Below are 19,914 nucleotides of genomic sequence, written 5' to 3'. Positions count from 1 at the left end.
TGTAATAGAGTGCTTCTTTGATTGTTTGAACTGATCCTTCTTTGATCCTTTGACTTCGACCCTTCGACCTCTCTTTTTTTTAAATTTACAAGTACTGTAGAGTGTACTTGGTCATACAGGTGTGTGTGCGTGTGCGTGTGTGTGTGTGTGTGTGTGTGTGTGTGGGGAGGCGGGGGGGGGATCAATGGGAGAAAACACCTGTCTCCTCAATACCTGTGTCATTCCAGCTGGACATGTCCTCCTCATCCTCAGAGGACTGTAGGACAGATCCTCCTTTGCAGAAAAGTCTTTTAATTTTTGCTGAAGCAATGAGAAGCAAAGCAAGCTACATGCACCTGTATATATGTACTTTGGCACAAAGGGAAAAAAATATTGTAGTTGAGTGCAATTTTGAGTCTTTGAACTGATGACCCTCTTTGATCCTTTGACTTCGATTGGTCTAACCTTTTGACCTCTCTTTTATATTTAAATTTACTAGTGCTGTAGTAGGTATTTTGCTTTACAGGTTTGTGTGCGTGCGTGCGTGCGCATATGTGTGTGTGTGTGAGAGAGCGAGAGAGCGAGAGAGCGAGAGAGCGAGAGAGATATATGCATTTACAGTTGTGACCAAAATTATTAGCCCCCCCTTATGAAATTAGACAAAACGTTTGATTTCTCCATGGAAATGGCCATTAACAACACATATTTGTTAATGTGAAAACAAATGGACTCTAAAGACATAATTTGACATTTTTGATTAGAATACTTTATTGATACAATCAGTTTAAACAAAAAAAGGGCAGAAATGAGAAATCCAAAATTATTAGCCCCCTGGCCATTAATTGTCAATGGTGTACCCTTTCTGAGCCACAACTGAAAACAACCTCTTAAAATAGTTCTTCACTAGGTTGGCACAGGTCACCTGAGGGATTTTGGCCCATTCTTCCTTTGCAAATTGTTCCAGCTGGTCCTAATTGCGTGGTTTCCGAGCATGGACGTTCACTTTCAGCACCCTCCAAAGATTCTCAATAGGATTGAGGTCTGGACTCTGTGCGGGCCACTCCAGGACCTTGGTTTTGGTATCCTTCAGGAACTGTTGGACCAATTTTGATGTATGCTTCGGGTCATTGTCTTGTTGGAAGACCGAGCGACAACCTAAGGACAGACTACGAGCAGATTTCTGCATATTATCCCTCAAAATGTCAACATAATATTCTTTTTTCATGATTCCCTGCACCCGAACAAGGCTCCCTGTGCCTGAGGCTGCTAAACAGCCCCATAGCTTGATGCTCCCACCACCATGTTTAACTGTGTGAACTGTGTTCCTAGGGTTGAAGGCCTCTTCCTTAACTAACTGACCATTATGATTATGATGAGATGGTTTTGAAAGCAGATTAGAAAGCGGAAACCACAAAAAGATCCCCCCAAACTATGACAATGAGGCAGGAGTCTCATAACTGCAAGTCTGATAAGTTGTAGTTGAATATTGGAAATAGCATTAATGAAAAACTAAATGTGTTAACTAGGCCTTAAAGGGCCTAAGGTGTGGCTGGCTCTGTTACAAATAGAACATTCAAAGGAGGACTGGGGGATGCAAAAGATCCTTCACAGCCTAAGAAATAAGATATCAGAATAGCTTATTAAATAGATGAGCAACAAAGACTATCTATCTATCTATTATATATTACATTATTATAAATTTCATAACAATCTGATGTGGAATTTCAGAATAAAACCAATCCAAAATGTGGAATTTGAACAGTGTTGCTCCTGATTTCAAATTTCAATATTTCCTAAAATCTTTGCTTCCACAGAAGTTCCTCGATTCAGTGTGATAGTAGACCACCTCAGATAGCTGCTCATAAAATTTCATAACAATCTGATGTGGAATTTCAGAATAAAAGCTATGTAAAAAGTGGAATTTGAACAGTGTTGCTCCTGATTTCAAATTTCAATATTTCCTCAAATCTTTGCTTCCACAGAAGTTCTTCGATTCAGTGTGATAGTAGACCACCTCAGATAGCTGCTCATAAAATTTCATAACAATCTGATGTGGAATTTCAGAATAAAACCAATCCAAAAAGTGGAATTTGAACAGTGTTGCTCCTGATTTCAAATTTCAATATTTCCTAAAATCGTTGCTTTCACAGAAGTTCTTCGATTCAGTGTGATAGTAGACCACCTCAGATAGCTGCTCATAAAATTTCATAACAATCTGATGTGGAATTTCAGAATAAAACCAATCCAAAAAGTGGAATTTGAACAGTGTTGCTCCTGATTTCAAATTTCAATATTTCCTAAAATCGTTGCTTTCACAGAAGTTCTTCTATTCGGTGTGATAGTAGACCACCTCAGATAGCTGCTCATAAAATTTCATGTCAATCTGATGTGGAATTTCAGAATAAAACCAATCCAAAAAGTGGAATTTGAACAGTGTTGCTCCTGATTTCAAATTTCAATATTTCCTCAAATCTTTGCTTCCACAGAAGTTCTTCGATTCAGTGTGATAGTAGACCACCTCAGATAGCTGCTCATAAAATTTCATAACAATCTGATGTGGAATTTCAGAATAAAACCAATCCAAAAAGTGGAATTTGAACAGTGTTGCTCCTGATTTCAAATTTCAATATTTCCTAAAATCTTTGCTTCCACAGAAGTTCTTCAATTCAGTGTGATAGTAGACCACCTCAGATAGCTGCTCATAAAATTTCCTAACAATCTGATGTGGAATTTCAGAATAAAAGCTATGTAAAAAGTGGAATTTGAACAGTGTTGCTCCTGATTTCAAATTTCAATATTTCCTAAAATCTTTGCTTCCACAGAAGTTCTTCAATTCAGTGTGATAGTAGACCACCTCAGATAGCTGCTCATAAAATTTCATAACAATCTGATGTGAAATTTCAGAATAAAAGCTATGTAAAAAGTGGAATATGAACAGTGTTGCTCCTGATTACAAATTGCAATATTTCCACAAATCTTTGCTTCCACAGAAGTTCTTCGATTCAGTGTGATAGTAGACCACCTCAGATAGCTGCTCATAAAATTTCATAACAATCTGATGTGGAATTTCTGAATAAAAGCTATGTAAAAAGTGGAATTTGAACAGTGTTGCTCCTGATTTCAAATTTCAATATTTCCTCAAATCTTTGCTTCCACAGAAGTTCTTCAATTCAGTGTGATAGTAGACCACCTCAGATAGCTGCTCATAAAATTTCATAACAATCTGATGTGGAATTTCAGAATAAAAGCTATGTAAAAAGTGGAATATGAACAGTGTTGCTCCTGATTACAAATTGCAATATTTCCACAAATCTTTGCTTCCACAGAAGTTCTTCGATTCAGTGTGATAGTAGACCACCTCAGATAGCTGCTCATAAAATTTCATAACAATCTGATGTGGAATTTCAGAATAAAAGCTATGTAAAAAGTGGAATATGAACAGTGTTGCTCCTGAGTACAAATTGCAATATTTCCACAAATCTTTGCTTCCACAGAAGTTCTTCGATTCAGTGTGATAGTAGACCACCTCAGATAGCTGCTCATAAAATTTCATAACAATCTGATGTGGAATTTCAGAATAAAAGCTATGTAAAATGTGGAATTTGAACAGTGTTGCTCCTGATTTCAAATTTCAATATTTCCTAAAATCGTTGCTTTCACAGAAGTTCTTCTATTCGGTGTGATAGTAGACCACCTCAGATAGCTGCTCATAAAATTTCATGTCAATCTGATGTGGAATTTCAGAATAAAACCAATCCAAAAAGTGGAATTTGAACAGTGTTGCTCCTGATTTCAAATTTCAATATTTCCTCAAATCTTTGCTTCCACAGAAGTTCTTCGATTCAGTGTGATAGTAGACCACCTCAGATAGCTGCTCATAAAATTTCATAACAATCTGATGTGGAATTTCAGAATAAAACCAATCCAAAAAGTGGAATTTGAACAGTGTTGCTCCTGATTTCAAATTTCAATATTTCCTAAAATCGTTGCTTTCACAGAAGTTCTTCTATTCGGTGTGATAGTAGACCACCTCAGATAGCTGCTCATAAAATTTCATGTCAATCTGATGTGGAATTTCAGAATAAAACCAATCCAAAAAGTGGAATTTGAACAGTGTTGCTCCTGATTTCAAATTTCAATATTTCCTCAAATCTTTGCTTCCACAGAAGTTCTTTGATTCAGTGTGATATTAGACCACCTCAGATTGCTGCTCATGAAATTTGATAACAATCTGATGTGGAATTTCAGAATAAAAGCTATGTAAAATGTGGAATTTGAACAGTGTTCCTCCTGATTTCAAATTTCAATATTTCCTAAAATCTTTGCTTCCACAGAAGTTCCTCGATTCAGTGTGATAGTAGACCACCTCAGATAGCTGCTCATAAAATTTCATAACAATCTGATGTGGAATTTCAGAATAAAAGCTATGTAAAAAGTGGAATATGAACAGTGTTGCTCCTGATTACAAATTGCAATATTTCCACAAATCTTTGCTTCCACAGAAGTTCTTCGATTCAGTGTGATAGTAGACCACCTCAGATAGCTGCTCATAAAATTTCATAACAATCTGATGTGGAATTTCAGAATAAAAGCTATGTAAAATGTGGAATTTGAACAGTGTTGCTCCTGATTTCAAATTTCAATATTTCCTAAAATCGTTGCTTTCACAGAAGTTCTTCTATTCGGTGTGATAGTAGACCACCTCAGATAGCTGCTCATAAAATTTCATGTCAATCTGATGTGGAATTTCAGAATAAAACCAATCCAAAAAGTGGAATTTGAACAGTGTTGCTCCTGATTTCAAATTTCAATATTTCCTCAAATCTTTGCTTCCACAGAAGTTCTTCGATTCAGTGTGATAGTAGACCACCTCAGATAGCTGCTCATAAAATTTCATAACAATCTGATGTGGAATTTCAGAATAAAACCAATCCAAAAAGTGGAATTTGAACAGTGTTGCTCCTGATTTCAAATTTCAATATTTCCTAAAATCGTTGCTTTCACAGAAGTTCTTCTATTCGGTGTGATAGTAGACCACCTCAGATAGCTGCTCATAAAATTTCATGTCAATCTGATGTGGAATTTCAGAATAAAACCAATCCAAAAAGTGGAATTTGAACAGTGTTGCTCCTGATTTCAAATTTCAATATTTCCTCAAATCTTTGCTTCCACAGAAGTTCTTTGATTCAGTGTGATAGTAGACCACCTCAGATAGCTGCTCATAAAATTTCATAACAATCTGATGTGGAATTTCAGAATAAAAGCTATGTAAAATGTGGAATTTGAACAGTGTTGCTCCTGATTTCAAATTTCAATATTTCCTAAAATCTTTGCTTCCACAGAAGTTCTTCAATTCAGTGTGATAGTAGACCACCTCAGATAGCTGCTCATAAAATTTCATAACAATCTGATGTGGAATTTCAGAATAAAAGCTATGTAAAAAGTGGAATATGAACAGTGTTGCTCCTGATTACAAATTGCAATATTTCCACAAATCTTTGCTTCCACAGAAGTTCTTCGATTCAGTGTGATAGTAGACCACCTCAGATAGCTGCTCATAAAATTTCATAACAATCTGATGTGGAATTTCAGAATAAAAGCTATGTAAAATGTGGAATTTGAACAGTGTTGCTCCTGATTTCAAATTTCAATATTTCCTCAAATCTTTGCTTCCACAGAAGTTCTTCGATTCAGTGTGATAGTAGACCACCTCAGATAGCTGCTCATAAAATTTCATAACAATCTGATGTGGAATTTCAGAATAAAAGCTATGTAAAATGTGGAATTTGAACAGTGTTGCTCCTGATTTCAAATTTCAATATTTCCTAAAATCGTTGCTTTCACAGAAGTTCTTCTATTCGGTGTGATAGTAGACCACCTCAGATAGCTGCTCATAAAATTTCATGTCAATCTGATGTGGAATTTCAGAATAAAACCAATCCAAAAAGTGGAATTTGAAAAGTGTTGCTCCTGATTTCAAATTTCAATATTTCCTCAAATCTTTGCTTCCACAGAAGTTCTTCGATTCAGTGTGATAGTAGACCACCTCAGATAGCTGCTCATAAAATTTCATAACAATCTGATGTGGAATTTCAGAATAAAACCAATCCAAAAAGTGGAATTTGAACAGTGTTGCTCCTGATTTCAAATTTCAATATTTCCTAAAATCGTTGCTTTCACAGAAGTTCTTCTATTCGGTGTGATAGTAGACCACCTCAGATAGCTGCTCATAAAATTTCATGTCAATCTGATGTGGAATTTCAGAATAAAACCAATCCAAAAAGTGGAATTTGAACAGTGTTGCTCCTGATTTCAAATTTCAATATTTCCTCAAATCTTTGCTTCCACAGAAGTTCTTCGATTCAGTGTGATAGTAAACCACCTCAGATAGCTGCTCATAAAATTTCATAACAATCTGATGTGGAATTTCAGAATAAAAGCTATGTAAAATGTGGAATTTGAACAGTGTTGCTCCTGATTTCAAATTTCAATATTTCCTAAAATCTTTGCTTCCACAGAAGTTCTTCAATTCAGTGTGATAGTAGACCACCTCAGATAGCTGCTCATAAAATTTCATAACAATCTGATGTGGAATTTCAGAATAAAAGCTATGTAAAAAGTGGAATATGAACAGTGTTGCTCCTGATTACAAATTGCAATATTTCCACAAATCTTTGCTTCCACAGAAGTTCTTCGATTCAGTGTGATAGTAGACCACCTCAGATAGCTGCTCATAAAATTTCATAACAATCTGATGTGGAATTTCAGAATAAAAGCTATGTAAAATGTGGAATTTGAACAGTGTTGCTCCTGATTTCAAATTTCAATATTTCCTAAAATCGTTGCTTTCACAGAAGTTCTTCTATTCGGTGTGATAGTAGACCACCTCAGATAGCTGCTCATAAAATTTCATGTCAATCTGATGTGGAATTTCAGAATAAAACCAATCCAAAAAGTGGAATTTGAACAGTGTTGCTCCTGATTTCAAATTTCAATATTTCCTCAAATCTTTGCTTCCACAGAAGTTCTTTGATTCAGTGTGATATTAGACCACCTCAGATTGCTGCTCATGAAATTTGATAACAATCTGATGTGGAATTTCAGAATAAAAGCTATGTAAAATGTGGAATTTGAACAGTGTTCCTCCTGATTTCAAATTTCAATATTTCCTAAAATCTTTGCTTCCACAGAAGTTCCTCGATTCAGTGTGATAGTAGACCACCTCAGATAGCTGCTCATAAAATTTCATAACAATCTGATGTGGAATTTCAGAATAAAAGCTATGTAAAATGTGGAATTTGAACAGTGTTGCTCCTGATTTCAAATTGCAATATTTCCACAAATCTTTGCTTCCACAGAAGTTCTTCGATTCAGTGTGATAGTAGACCACCTCAGTGAGCTACTCATGAAATTTCATGTTAATCTGATGTTTAATTTCATAATAAAAGCTATCCAAAATGTCCTATTTGAGCAGTGTTTCTCCTAGATTACAAGACAATCTGATTTATAATTTGAGAATGAAGAAATATTTGTTTTTTAGCTCAATGTTTCAAAGATCATGTAAACTAATGATTCAAAATTAGGATTTGATCATACTGACAGCTCTATTTTAATTTATTGCAGCCTGACTGCAGTCTGGAGGGTGACTTCCGGTCTAAGACCGGAAGTTATGTAACCGCAGTCTGCTGCTTGCTAGTTCATGGACGTCCATAAGAGAGAGACACATGTGTCCCTGTTGATGTGTGTGTTCTTTAATAAACAAGGACGGGAAGACGCCTAACTGAGGAATACATCCCTGTCTCCGAAATTTTCTGGGATCGTTACAATATCTCGTTTTATTCTGAAAACAGGATGTTGCTACACGCCAGTAAAGACTCGCCGACTTCATTTTTACCGTAAAACTCGTAATACGGGCGAACTTTCAATTTTGGGACGGCTCACTTGACCAACAGAAACGTAGCGTAGGCAGTGGCGAAACTACCAGGGTGGCATGGGGTGGCAGCCGCCACCCCTGAAAAGGGGTCTGCCACCCCACCTGCCACCCCAGTCAAAAAATACCAACTGATGATTTATTGGATAATTATTATTAATATTGTTTTAAGATCAAAACAAATTCAAAACAATCCAAAATCGGTGTCAAACTGCAGAATGTCAAATTTGAAAAAGAAACTTGTTGGTGCACACCCCCCCTCCTCCCCCCATCACGAATGGTTGCATCCATATCGCAGAATCTCTTTGCCTTGACGTGGAGTCAGCGCAGACACAAGCTGTCAGATGGAGTCTGTTCACAGGTGGGTAACGTCAAAGTGTAATGTGATTTCGAAACGTTTATAATTCCTCATAGATGGAAGGCGCTGTACAAAATAAACTATTATTATTATTATTAGAGATATGGTACTAGTAACTGGTAGTTTCTGGATGAATATGCTGTGTTGTTATCGATTTCAGAATTAACTACCGAGTGATGAGGCTAGATAGCTATTATGTGGCTAACCCCTAGCTACGTTTTACCTCATGTCACGGTTAGCCACAAGATAGCTTTTGAAGCCAGTTCGGTAACTAGCTAGCTGGTGCTAGCTAACTGAATAACGTTGATAACTAGCCAGCTACTGGCAAGCCTTTGACATTTTGAACTGAAACCAAGTGATGTTGTGGCATTTCATATCATTGTAGTTCTATGAAACGTTCTTAACAAGTTTGCTATTTGGCGTTAGCTAGTATGCTAGTGGTGGCTAAGGCTAGCAGAATTTCTGTGTGTAGCATCAGAAAGGCGAACCTTAACGTTACATGTAAACTTTAATGTATGTTTAACATAAAAACTTTAATTTATGTTTGAATATGACTTGTTTCAATTATAGGAAGGCCATGTCGTCAACCACAAAGAGGAAGGGTGACATCAGGAGCTTCATCCTCACAAAGAAGCAGGTTAGTGATGTGAGGGAGCATGAGGGTCCAAGTGCAGACAGCCTCTGCCACTCGAAGCTTGAGGCTAGAGCGGGAAGGTTAGTTAGCTAGTTCAGCTGGTCCTCGTGGTATTGTAGCCCAGTGCTATATTTTCCTTTTATTTTCTTTATGTTACAAAAAAGCTGGCTAACTATTAAGGTGGCATAGCAGAGGTTGCTTATTTAAAGGAGTAAAGCATTTCGGTAATGCAAAATATGCATTAGGTAGGTAATTTCATTGATGCAGAGAGAAACCTTTTATTTGAAATATTTTTATTTGACTGTAATTTCATTTAATATTTACATAGTAAACACTTTCTACTTTTATATAAAAGGGGGATATTTGTGATTTCATTGCATTTACTATAAGAGTAATGAAAGGTATTTTAAATTTGCTTAATTTAGGTAAAAATAAGGGATACACTACTACACTACAAAACTTAACATAAAATCGTATAGATTACCACATAGTTTGTGTGGTCAGTTAAAAGAACTTAGGAAGTGTCCCAGTTAACAATTTAGTTAATTACATTGCTACAGTATTTCTATTTTCAGGATTTCCACTTTTTGTCACAGCCCAGTAAATGTGATCTTATATTTCAATATACCACCACAAGTAGTGATATTTTAAACGAAGCTACAGTGCAGTAACATTAGGGCTAATGTATTATGTTAATGGCCTACTTTTTGTGTAAAATAGGCTACAGATCAGAAAAGAGCAGGAGAGAGCGAGCCCGAGGCAGAATCTGCCAATGCAGAGAGCCAGTTCATTGAGATGGAGGTGGAAAAGATCTGCGTAGCTGGTCAGTATGTTTTTGTTGTTGTGTTATGGTCCAGTTGTGTTCACTCCTTACGTTTGAGAAACTCTACTGCCGTTGGTGTGTGAATGGGTAAATGAGAAGCCATTGTAAAGTGATTTGGGTACTGTTAAATGCAAATAAAGTGCTATAAGTGTGACATTGACCATCAGGGTTATTATTATTATTATTATTATTATTATTATTATTGCTACCTATAGTATCTTATTTTATTTTATTTTTCTCCTACACAACAAAAAAATACCCCAACAGAGACCTTGGAGTGCCTTAATCCAGAGCCAGAGCCTGAGCCAGAGCCAGAAAGTGTCAATGATGACTGTGCAGAGAGACAATCTGAGACAGAAGTGGAAGATTGTGCAGCTACAGCTGGTCCTCATGGTATGTTTTTTGGTGGGTGGGGGGTTCCATTCAAGTGTTAGCTCCTTACGTTTGAAAAAAAGCTACCACAATTGGTGTGAATGTGTGTGAGAATGGCTTAATGAGAGGCCATTGTAAAGTGTGTTGGGTACCGTTAGTTGCAAATGAAGTCCCATATGTGCAGTCCATTTACCATTTGGATCAAATACATATATCAGCACAGAATTAGTGACATTTTATCAAAGCCACAGTACAGTAAATGCCATGTATGATTTGAATCAATGTAGATCAATCAATGTATCAATGAATCAATGTAGTTAATCAATGTATCAATGAATCAATGTAGTTAAATACATCTTGGGGCTTATCAGGGTAGTTATTACAGAGTAACTTTCCCTCCTTATTTGATCTTTTTCCAGACATTTCCAAACACAGAGGGGATGGGCCGACACAACCATCGCTGGAGAGCTTTCCCAAGACGATGCAAGGTTGTGCAAGGAGAAGTTTCCATGCTGACTGGTACAAAATGCATAACTGGGTGGAATACTCACAGTCAAAAGACGCAGCATATTGCTTTGCTTGTAGACACTTTTCTTTACCTAATGCCTCTAGGACTGTGTTTACCTCTATGAATGGTTATTCTAACTGGAAGAAAGCTACATTTAAGGACAGTGGATTTTGTTCACATGCTAAATCAGAGAGCCATGTTAATGCTATGTTTGCATGGACAGAGAATAAGAAAATGCTAGACAGAAACTCATCAATGTTAGGAATGATGGAAGAGGAGTCAAGTAAAAAAGTAATCGAAAACCAGAAATATATACGCACACTTGGTGAAGTCCTGTTGTTAACTGCCACTCAAAACATTTCCCAGCGTGGTCACCGGGAATCATCCGAGGCGGACAATAGAGGAAATTTCCTAGAATTGTTGGATCTCCTGAGCAAGCATGATCCGTTTTTAAAAAAACGAATGGAAAATCAAGCAAAAAATGCAAAATACACAAGTAGCCTGATACAAAATGAAATACTGCAGTGTTTAGCAGATATGGTTAAAGAGGAGATGATCAAAGAGGTTAAAGAGAGTGCACAATTTTCTGTTCTTGTTGATGAAACAAAAGATGTAAAGAAAATGGAGCAGATGTCTTTTGTTCTTCGGTACTATTATAATGGTGTAGTTCAGGAGAGTTTTCTAGAGTTTCAAGAGGCAGATAAACTGGATGCTGCCAGTTTAACAGAGAAGATCATTGGCTGTTTAGAGAAGTATGGGCTGGAATATAAAAAAAACCTAGTTGGGCAAGGCTATGATGGTGCTTCAACTATGAGTGGGAAGCATGCTGGTGTCCAAGCCAGAATAAGAGAAGTAGCCAAGCATGCATTCTACGTTCATTGCAGTGCCCACTGCTTAAACCTAGTGATGGTAGACAGTGTGAAATCTGTTCCTGATGCAAGAAATTTCTTTTCATTGTTAGAGCGACTGTATATTTTTATGTCAGGATCTTATGTCCATCCTAAATGGTTGGATGTGCAGAGAGAGATGTATGATGGTCAAGTAAGGGAACTCTCACGTCTCAGCGAGACTCGATGGGCCAGCAGACATACAGCTTGTCGCAATGTCATGGATAGGTTGCCTGCTGTAATGCAAGTACTGGAAGATATTTCAGAGGAGGACAATCCGGACAGAGCGGTTGAAGCAAGAGGTCTACTAGTTCAGATCGATCTAAATTTTATTGGATGTCTTGTACTATTTAGAAAGGTACTAAAGGACACACACTTTTTGTCAGAGATGCTTCAGTCAACACAGATTGACCTTACTAAAGCTGTAGAGTTAATTGCGACCCTCAGACAGACTCTGGAAGACTATCGCAGTGAGACATACTTTGATGAGCTGTGGAATGAGGTACTAGCCACCTGTGAAAAGTCTGACATTTCAACGACTCACACCCTTAAAAGGGCAAGGCAAATAACACAAAGACTTCAAGGTAGTGTTATCATGTCAACATTAGGACAACACACAGAATCGGACAGTAAGAGGTCTTTTATCACCAAGGTATTTTATCCCATCATTGATTGTATGGTTGGTGAAATGAGAAGACGATTCTCTAGCGTAAACTGTGACATCATGCAGGGTGTCCAGGCCCTAAATCCATCCAGCAGCAGCTTTTTAAATGAGGAGGCAGTTTTTCTATTAGCAAATGCATATGGGTCAAATGTAGAGGATCTGAAACATGAACTGCACCAGACTAGAAGGTTGTTAGATCGACAAGCAACACATGGAAAAAGTCCGTCCAGTTTAATAGAATTTGTTAATTTTTTGGAACCATACAAGGAGGTATTCTTTGAGATGGTCAGGTTATGTAAAATAGCTGTGGTATTGCCTGTTACCAGTGCAGCATGTGAGAGGAGTTTTTCAGCTCTTAAACTGATCAAGAATCACCTGCGTTCTACCATGACTGAGAACAGACTAGCAAGTATAGCAATTCTCAGTATTGAGTCTAAACGTGCGAAAGATTTAAATTTGGATGAGTTTGTGAAGAGATTTGCTGCACAGCATAGCAATCGTCGCATACAGCTTCTGTAGCAATCAGATGATATATGTAACGGAGTCAAAAAACATTCTAATCTGCTTTGTATTTTTTTGGTTGCATTTACAATGTGAAATTTCATCAATAACTGATAATGTAAATACTTGTATATATTTTGTGACTTTAACACACACAGAAATTGTTCTCACAAACCTGTCTAACCTATTCTGTACACATGCACTCACAAAACACTTTGGCAGGCAGGCCTTTGAGGGAGGGCTTTGCTTCTAGGATAATGCTGGAATTTTGTAAAGTGCTGGGAAGTCCTCAAATTTCTAAATCATTCCTATGGCTTGATTTTGCTTTCAAAGTGCCTCAGATTGATTAGATTGAATTAACAATGTTCAACATTTTTGACCCGGGGGATATGCCCCGGATACCCCCCCAGAAGGCTTGCTTGGGATGAGCAACATTTCTGCTGCTACAATAATCCCAAGGGAAACACTGTTTTAATGTACTAAAAAGTGGAATGCTCATGTATGTAGACCAAATATTGAATTTATCACACTTGGGTGTTGAAAAAACTGTTGTATATGGGTGCATATAAAGTACAAAGTAAGGTGGGCTTCCTAAAAAAATTGCCACCCTACAATATATGCCTGCCACCCCTCTGCCACCCCATGTATAAATCTCTAGAATCGCCACTGAGCGTAGGCTCACTTGACCGCAGTTCTTTCCTGCAACGGCAGCTTTTCTGTATTTCCTTTCTCCTGTAATATGACTTCAGCGCTTTAAACTCCGCACACTGAGCTCTGATTGGTCAGCAGGCAGTGCTTTCAGTGAGTTGAGCTCTTAGCCTGCAACCTAACCTGCTCCGGGGCAGCATAAGTTACCATGGAGATCTAGCCTGCTAAAAAGAGAACCAGCTTCGTAGGACCGGAAAGCCCGAGCTTTCCCTGAAGTTAGCTAGCTAAGCGAAAATCCAGCTTCGTAGTACAGGCCTCAGGTATTCGGTTGGTCACAAAAACAACCATTTCTCATAAATGACAAACTCCGAAACTATAAGTTACCGGTGCTTATTAAGCATTTTTCTATCTCATAGTCATACAATAACAAGCTTAAATGTTTAAACTGTATGTTTTGAAAGCAGTAGTGTAGTAAGTAGTGAACAAGTCCTTCTAGGGAACCTTTTTATTTCACCACAGAAGACCAAGGTCATTATTATCCTCTGTCCCATCACAATTACATCGGCTGGTGTAAGTGCAGCTCGATTCTCTTAGCTGCATTGCATTTTTCTAAGTCCTTGTGAATTCTCCTTCATGTCCTTCCTTTTTATAGATCCACGCGGAGCCCTGGTGTTTATATTACTAGATATGAGTGCTGGTGGCAAGTGGTGCCGTCGCCTTGCTCGAACCTGAGCTGGGCGCAGTGGCAAAATGAACTTTTTGATGTCTTTTATACATAAATATGTGTCGGGGAACTCACGCAGCGTCAGAAAATAAAACCCTCTCATACATGCCAACCTTTCCAAATCCAAAAGAGGTACATGCCCGAATTAGGTAATCATAAGAAATGGAACCCCAGTAATTACATGTATAAACCATGTATTTAACATACATTGCATAATTGTATGCATTTTTCAGAAAAAGTGGTAGTTTGGCAAACAGTGACATCAACGACATGTTTGGTCTGTAAAATGCCCGAAAAGTAAAAGAATGGGAGATAAATATCCCAAAGTCTCCACATTTTATTATATTTTGTGTGTTCCTGGTCCTCTTTCAGTTGAGACAGTGTAGATGAAGGATGTGTCAGGATGTAGAACTCCTGTGTGAACATTGGATAAAGCTAGGTTCATATTCTTATTTCATGTTGTTGACATATTAGAGTCAAAGGTTTGCACAGAGCGAAATATCTTTGTGTTGTGCCATAAATCAGAAAATACTGCATTAAAAAAAGTAATTTCCTGCATTTTTCTACTGATAAAGTGTGATATAAATAATATACAGGCTTTCAGATTGCTGTAGTTCACTAAACAGAGACATTAACGACATGTTTGGTGTTGAAAATGTCAGAAAAAGTGAAAGAATGGGAGATGAATATCCCCAAATCTCAAAATTGTATTATATTTTTTGTGTGTTTGTGGTCCTCTTTCAGTTGAGACACTGTAGATGAAGGATGCTTCAGGAAAAGACCAAATACTGGATGTCTTTCAGTTGCCAACATGTGTTTTCGAGACACTGATATTAACGGGGAAACCCTGCAGGACTCAAATGCCTCGTCTCTGTTCCCTTAAACTAATTTGGGAGTGATTACCCATCAGCCCCGGGGGTAATGCTGCCTTTCCTCTGCACGTTGTTTCTCTTTCAGAAACAGAGAGGAATGTTTGTATGATGGGATCACAGACACGCTGCAAACGGTGTCCGCCAAAAGTCGAGTCCAGTGTCTATGTAGTGTCATTTTTATTTGTTATAGTTTAGGAAGATTGAAAATCGGTAGGGAAAGTCAGCTAATGGTGCGTTCACACCGGACGCGATGTGAATATTCGCTTCGCGATTAGAATTGCTCCTATCGCATCACTCTAAACAACACACTCTCGCTCAAGCGTCCAAGAGCGACGCTTAGTCAGGGTCCTGTAGCGTGCAGTTGGGACGCGCCGAGGCTCCTTCAGCTTCATAAACGGACGCAAAGAGCTTTCAACTGATTGCAATGTATTCCCATCGGCTGCGGTTTTTGACGCTCATGGTAGCACCGCATCCATTTATGTCGGCAGCTCTTAAAAGCAATGTGAGCGTCCATTCCCATTGGATAACGGAGAATTGTACACCAGGAAGTAAGTATTCTCCTTACTGTCGATTGATTTGACAGTGTTATCTCCACTACTCATCAACTCAAAAACACCAGATTATCCTTGTTAATTAAATGACATTGATAGGTTTAAATTGTGTACAATGCTTTTGTGTTTTTCCCCTTCAATTCTGAGAAACAACTTGTTTTCTTTGAAATGTGGAGCGCCAAAGGGACTACGCTACCCACAATCCCCAGCTATTGTTGTGACCAAGGCCGTATCAAGGATTTCCTAAATACATAGGTCCAAATAAGTTAGGGGGGTCGGGGGACACCCCCTGAGATTTTTGGGATTTTCATTATCTAGTTAGGTGCTTTTTAAGTCCTGTGGGGGGTCACACATTGGATAATATATTGATTTCAAACCATGTCAGTGGGCTGACAATGTCAGCATAAATTATTTTTGAAAGTGTAATACATAAACATCAGCTAATTGTTACTATTATGATCTGGACATGCAGAAGAGGCTAAAATGATCACAAAACATTGTGAACATTCATTTTCCATGTCTCTCTCCTTTCCATAACCTGCACCCTCTCTTCCATCTTCTTTAGTCTCTCTGACTTCTTCCTGTTCATCTCTCTGTCCTATACTCTTTGTCTTTGTTCAATCTCTCCCTCGTTGTTCACTTTTTGCTCCTTCTCACTTGTCGCTCCTGCCAGTGAATTAAAAGCAATTTAGCAATTTAGTTGATTTCACTTGTTTGTTTGCATTATTTTTTTAATTTAAATCTGTTTTGTTTGATTCTCAAAAGAGAACAAAGATGTAAGCAAATTGTGTTTTATACAATTGTATGTTATTATGACATCGTAACTGCAATAGATGTATGTTGTTTTACAATTATGCCTATTGTAAATTAAGATTATTGTTATATATATATATATATATATATATATATATATAAATAGATTAGGGCCGGGACTTTAACGCGTTAATTAAGATTAATTAATTACACAAAAATTAACATATTTTATTCGCACTTATTTTTGCACCGCGGAACGTTTCTCACTGGATGAGTTTCAGGGGTACCGATTATACTGGAGCACCAACTAACGTTCATGACTTCAGACAACAACAAACCACAGTGAACAATAGTCAAACATGAACGAAGAAGCTGATGAGACCGCTTTGGTTGGCCCCGTGGATGGGACATTTTGTTTTGAAAAACGGACGGATGGAAGCGTCAACAAGAGCACGGTTGTTTGCAAACTATTCAAAAAGGAATTCGCATATCACCGCAGCACATCAAGCCTCAAGCATCATCTCAATGCAAAACATATAGCAGCTAGCGTGGAAGCTAGCGTGGACGTTAGCCCGACTCGGAGTACAAGGACCCACACCCAATTCGCGTTGATCAACCAGCGGCCTTTGCAACAGAGAGATTTTATTTTTCATCAGGATATTGGAAGAATAGGAGGGATTGAGGTCAATCACTGGCACTTTTTTATTTTATTTTAAATGGTACACTTTATGTTGAACTATTTATTACGTTGTTGGTGCAACTGGCACTTTATGTTGAACTGTTTATTGTTTTGGCCAAGGTTATTGAGAGAGTTGGACTGAAATTGATTAGATTTTTTAAATCAACTGTTGGTAAATCAACAAAGTCTGTTATGGCCTCTGAAGCAACAGAGAGGTGTTTTCTAATAGTCAGGGTTTCCAATGTTCTGAATGTACTTGAAAGTATTGTGTTTTACTTAGAAAACAAAGTGTTATAGTTTACAGAAGGTCTACCTACCTATAGGCTACCTGAATCTCTGAAATGTACTATATTCCTAAATATGCTATTGCTACACTTTATGGCAAAAATTGCACTTTTCTGTTGGTCTTGGTTAAGTACCACCTTGAAAAAAATAAACAATGCTTTGTTGCTTAAGCTTATGTATTCAGTCATTATTCAATGTTATACTAAAATCCATTTGAAAAAAATTGCTTCTCAATGTTCTCAGGTCAAATATTTATATGTGATTAAAAATGCGATTAATTTCGATTAATTAATTACAAAGCCTCTAATTAATTAGATTAATTTTTTTAATCGAGTCCCGGCCCTAAAATAGATAGATGGAGATGGGGTTATTAAGCCTACATTCTTTTGTGTGACTGTACCTGCAGTTCCTTCCTGACTTCCATCACTTTCCCTCTCTAGCTTTCTCTCTGCCTGTCCTGTCTCTTCCTTACCAAAGCTGAACTTCAACTGACGTATTCTTTTCATTATATCTGAGTCAGTGTAAAAAGAAAACAATACAATGTTATATCTCCATTGTTTTTACTCAAATTGAAATGAAAGAAAAGCATTACAACGTTTGTTAAAAGGTAATCCTTCTGACATTGGATGAATGTAATTCACTTTAGCTCTCTAGCTAGTTTATTCACGCAATTTAAACCAAAGTATAGCAGCCAGCTAGCTGCAATATAAGTCAGTGTGCATGTTGTCGGACGTCCACTGACTAACGTAGAGCGTTCAGACAGGATCTGCTGGTCATATGTCCTGATAAACAGAAACACAAGCAGCCCGCTGGACTCAGATCTGTAGATACTTCCTCACTCCTCCGCTGCTCCGGTACAAGTCCGGGGCCCTTTCTCATTTCTCTAACTCCCCTCCTCGACTCCTTTCCTCGAGACTTAGTCCCGCCCACAGGAGATGCGAGCGGAGTAGCCGAGGAGGGGAACCGAGGAGAGAGGAGGGGAAGCAGCAGGCGGTTAGAGAAATTAGAACTCCTCTCCCCTGAGCGGTCATTTTAAAGAGACGTCCATTAATGATGACAGGAGGCACAGCAGCCCTCTGTCTGATGGACAGATGTGTTCATGACGACTTAGATATTTACTTTTAATTCATTCACAGTGCGGTATAATGATTTTTTTCCGCTGCTCTCAGCTCCTCCGTTTCCACTTCCTCATTCTTCTCCGTCTCAAACATTCCTGACATACCAGAATGCACGTTTATTTATATATATATATATATATATATATATATATATATATATATATATATATATATATATAACAGGCTACAGATGTGGACACACACACACACACACACACACACACACACACACACACATACATATATATATATTGTATATATTTATATAAATATATACAATTTCAGAATCAAACAGAGCACTCTCATAATAACGTAACACTATCGGATACTGGATATATCCCCCCCCCCCCCTCTGGTCGCTACAATGAGGAAAATAAATTATGGGCCAAAGGTTGTATTTACAAGTATTAAAAGTAAGCAGAGGACACCAAACCAACTGAGACCTGTCTGTCCGCTGCATCTACGCACACACTGTACCACACACACCTACAGCTCCTAAAGCATAATCAGGCTACAGCCGTTGTGTATTTTATTATGTGAAGCACTAAATGGTTTTAGAAAAATATCGACTCTTTGCTTGTAGATATCTACTAAACTACAGCAAATAAAGAGAGTAGGCCTGAGTGATATATATTTTACACACTGCTCTGCTTTCTGCAGGGACCTCGCAGCTGTTCTCACTGTAAACATCGCGACGCGATGAAAGCAGTTAATCAAATAATATCCAGGGGATGCATGCAGAGCTGTGATTGGCTGAGATAAGTCCGGCCGTGCGTCACGACTCTCTGAAACATCTCTGTTCACGGAAATGCATCCACGAAGGAGCCGTGGAGGACTGTGGAGGACCCATGAGTGTATCCTCGGTTATAGCTCCTACAGAGAGCCTCCTCGACGCTCGATCCTCGGTCCCCGAAGCGCATTTAGAGAAATGAGACGTCCTTCAACATGGCGCGCTGAAATTCATTTCAGGGTCACTACCGGAGGAACGAGGAGTCGAGGAGTCGAGGAGGGGGATTTGATGAAATGAGAAAGGGCCCGGGCTGCGGTGGTTTGTTGATACATGTCGTCTTCTTCTGTTTGCTTTAATCGAGGCTACGTAGTTATGCAGCGTCCCCATCGGCAGTAAATGGAAGTACTACAAAGAACCCCGTTTAGTGCAATTATTTCACAAGTTTTGTTATGTACACAGCTCGAAAAATATTACCGAGGTCCGGTGTCAGTACCAAATCTGCTCGGGGTACCATATCTGCTCGGGTGTATTTCCGTACAGGCCCTAAACACACAAACACACCGCTTTCATAAATAACACACTTGTTCTGCAATAATATATGTTATGTTTCCTGTAATTTTTGTTAGGAAAGGACATGCCTGAAAGACACTACATGTTCTCCTTCTCTGAGGTACAAGAAGAACATCCAAGAGGAAAATTAAAAGCTGATGCTATGAGATTTTAAGACCAGTACACTAAGAAACTACTTTTATTGTAAAAACCGTCAGCTGATCGAATGCACCTATTTCCACATCTACACTCCATCAGCTGATTATTTGTATTTACCTCGCTTTATGAGCTTCACATCACTTGTTCCTTGTACCGCAGAGTTTGCAATGTCAAAAATAAATGGGGCCAA

General features: G+C 38.2%; 1 long non-coding RNA gene across 2 annotated transcripts; it reads left to right on the top strand.

Moving 5' to 3' along the window:
* The first annotated feature begins 8,101 nt into the window (after positions 1-8,101).
* On the top strand, positions 8,102-13,318 carry LOC307031706. Of its 2 annotated transcripts, XR_013806055.1 has the most exons (5): positions 8,102-8,270; positions 8,838-8,904; positions 9,622-9,724; positions 9,992-10,117; positions 10,516-13,318. It is a non-coding gene; the product is annotated as an uncharacterized lncRNA (long non-coding RNA). The 2 variants fall into 2 exon arrangements; XR_013806056.1 differs by lacking the exon at positions 8,102-8,270 and having other exon boundaries at positions 8,555-8,904.
* The last annotated feature ends 6,596 nt before the right edge of the window (positions 13,319-19,914 follow it).

This window comes from Notothenia rossii, assembly GCF_949606895.1.
Source record: "Notothenia rossii genome assembly, chromosome: 1".
Classification (NCBI taxonomy): Eukaryota; Metazoa; Chordata; class Actinopteri; order Perciformes; family Nototheniidae; genus Notothenia; species Notothenia rossii.
The sequence above is the reverse complement of the archived record's forward strand: the minus strand, read 5'-3'. Positions and strand labels throughout refer to the sequence as shown.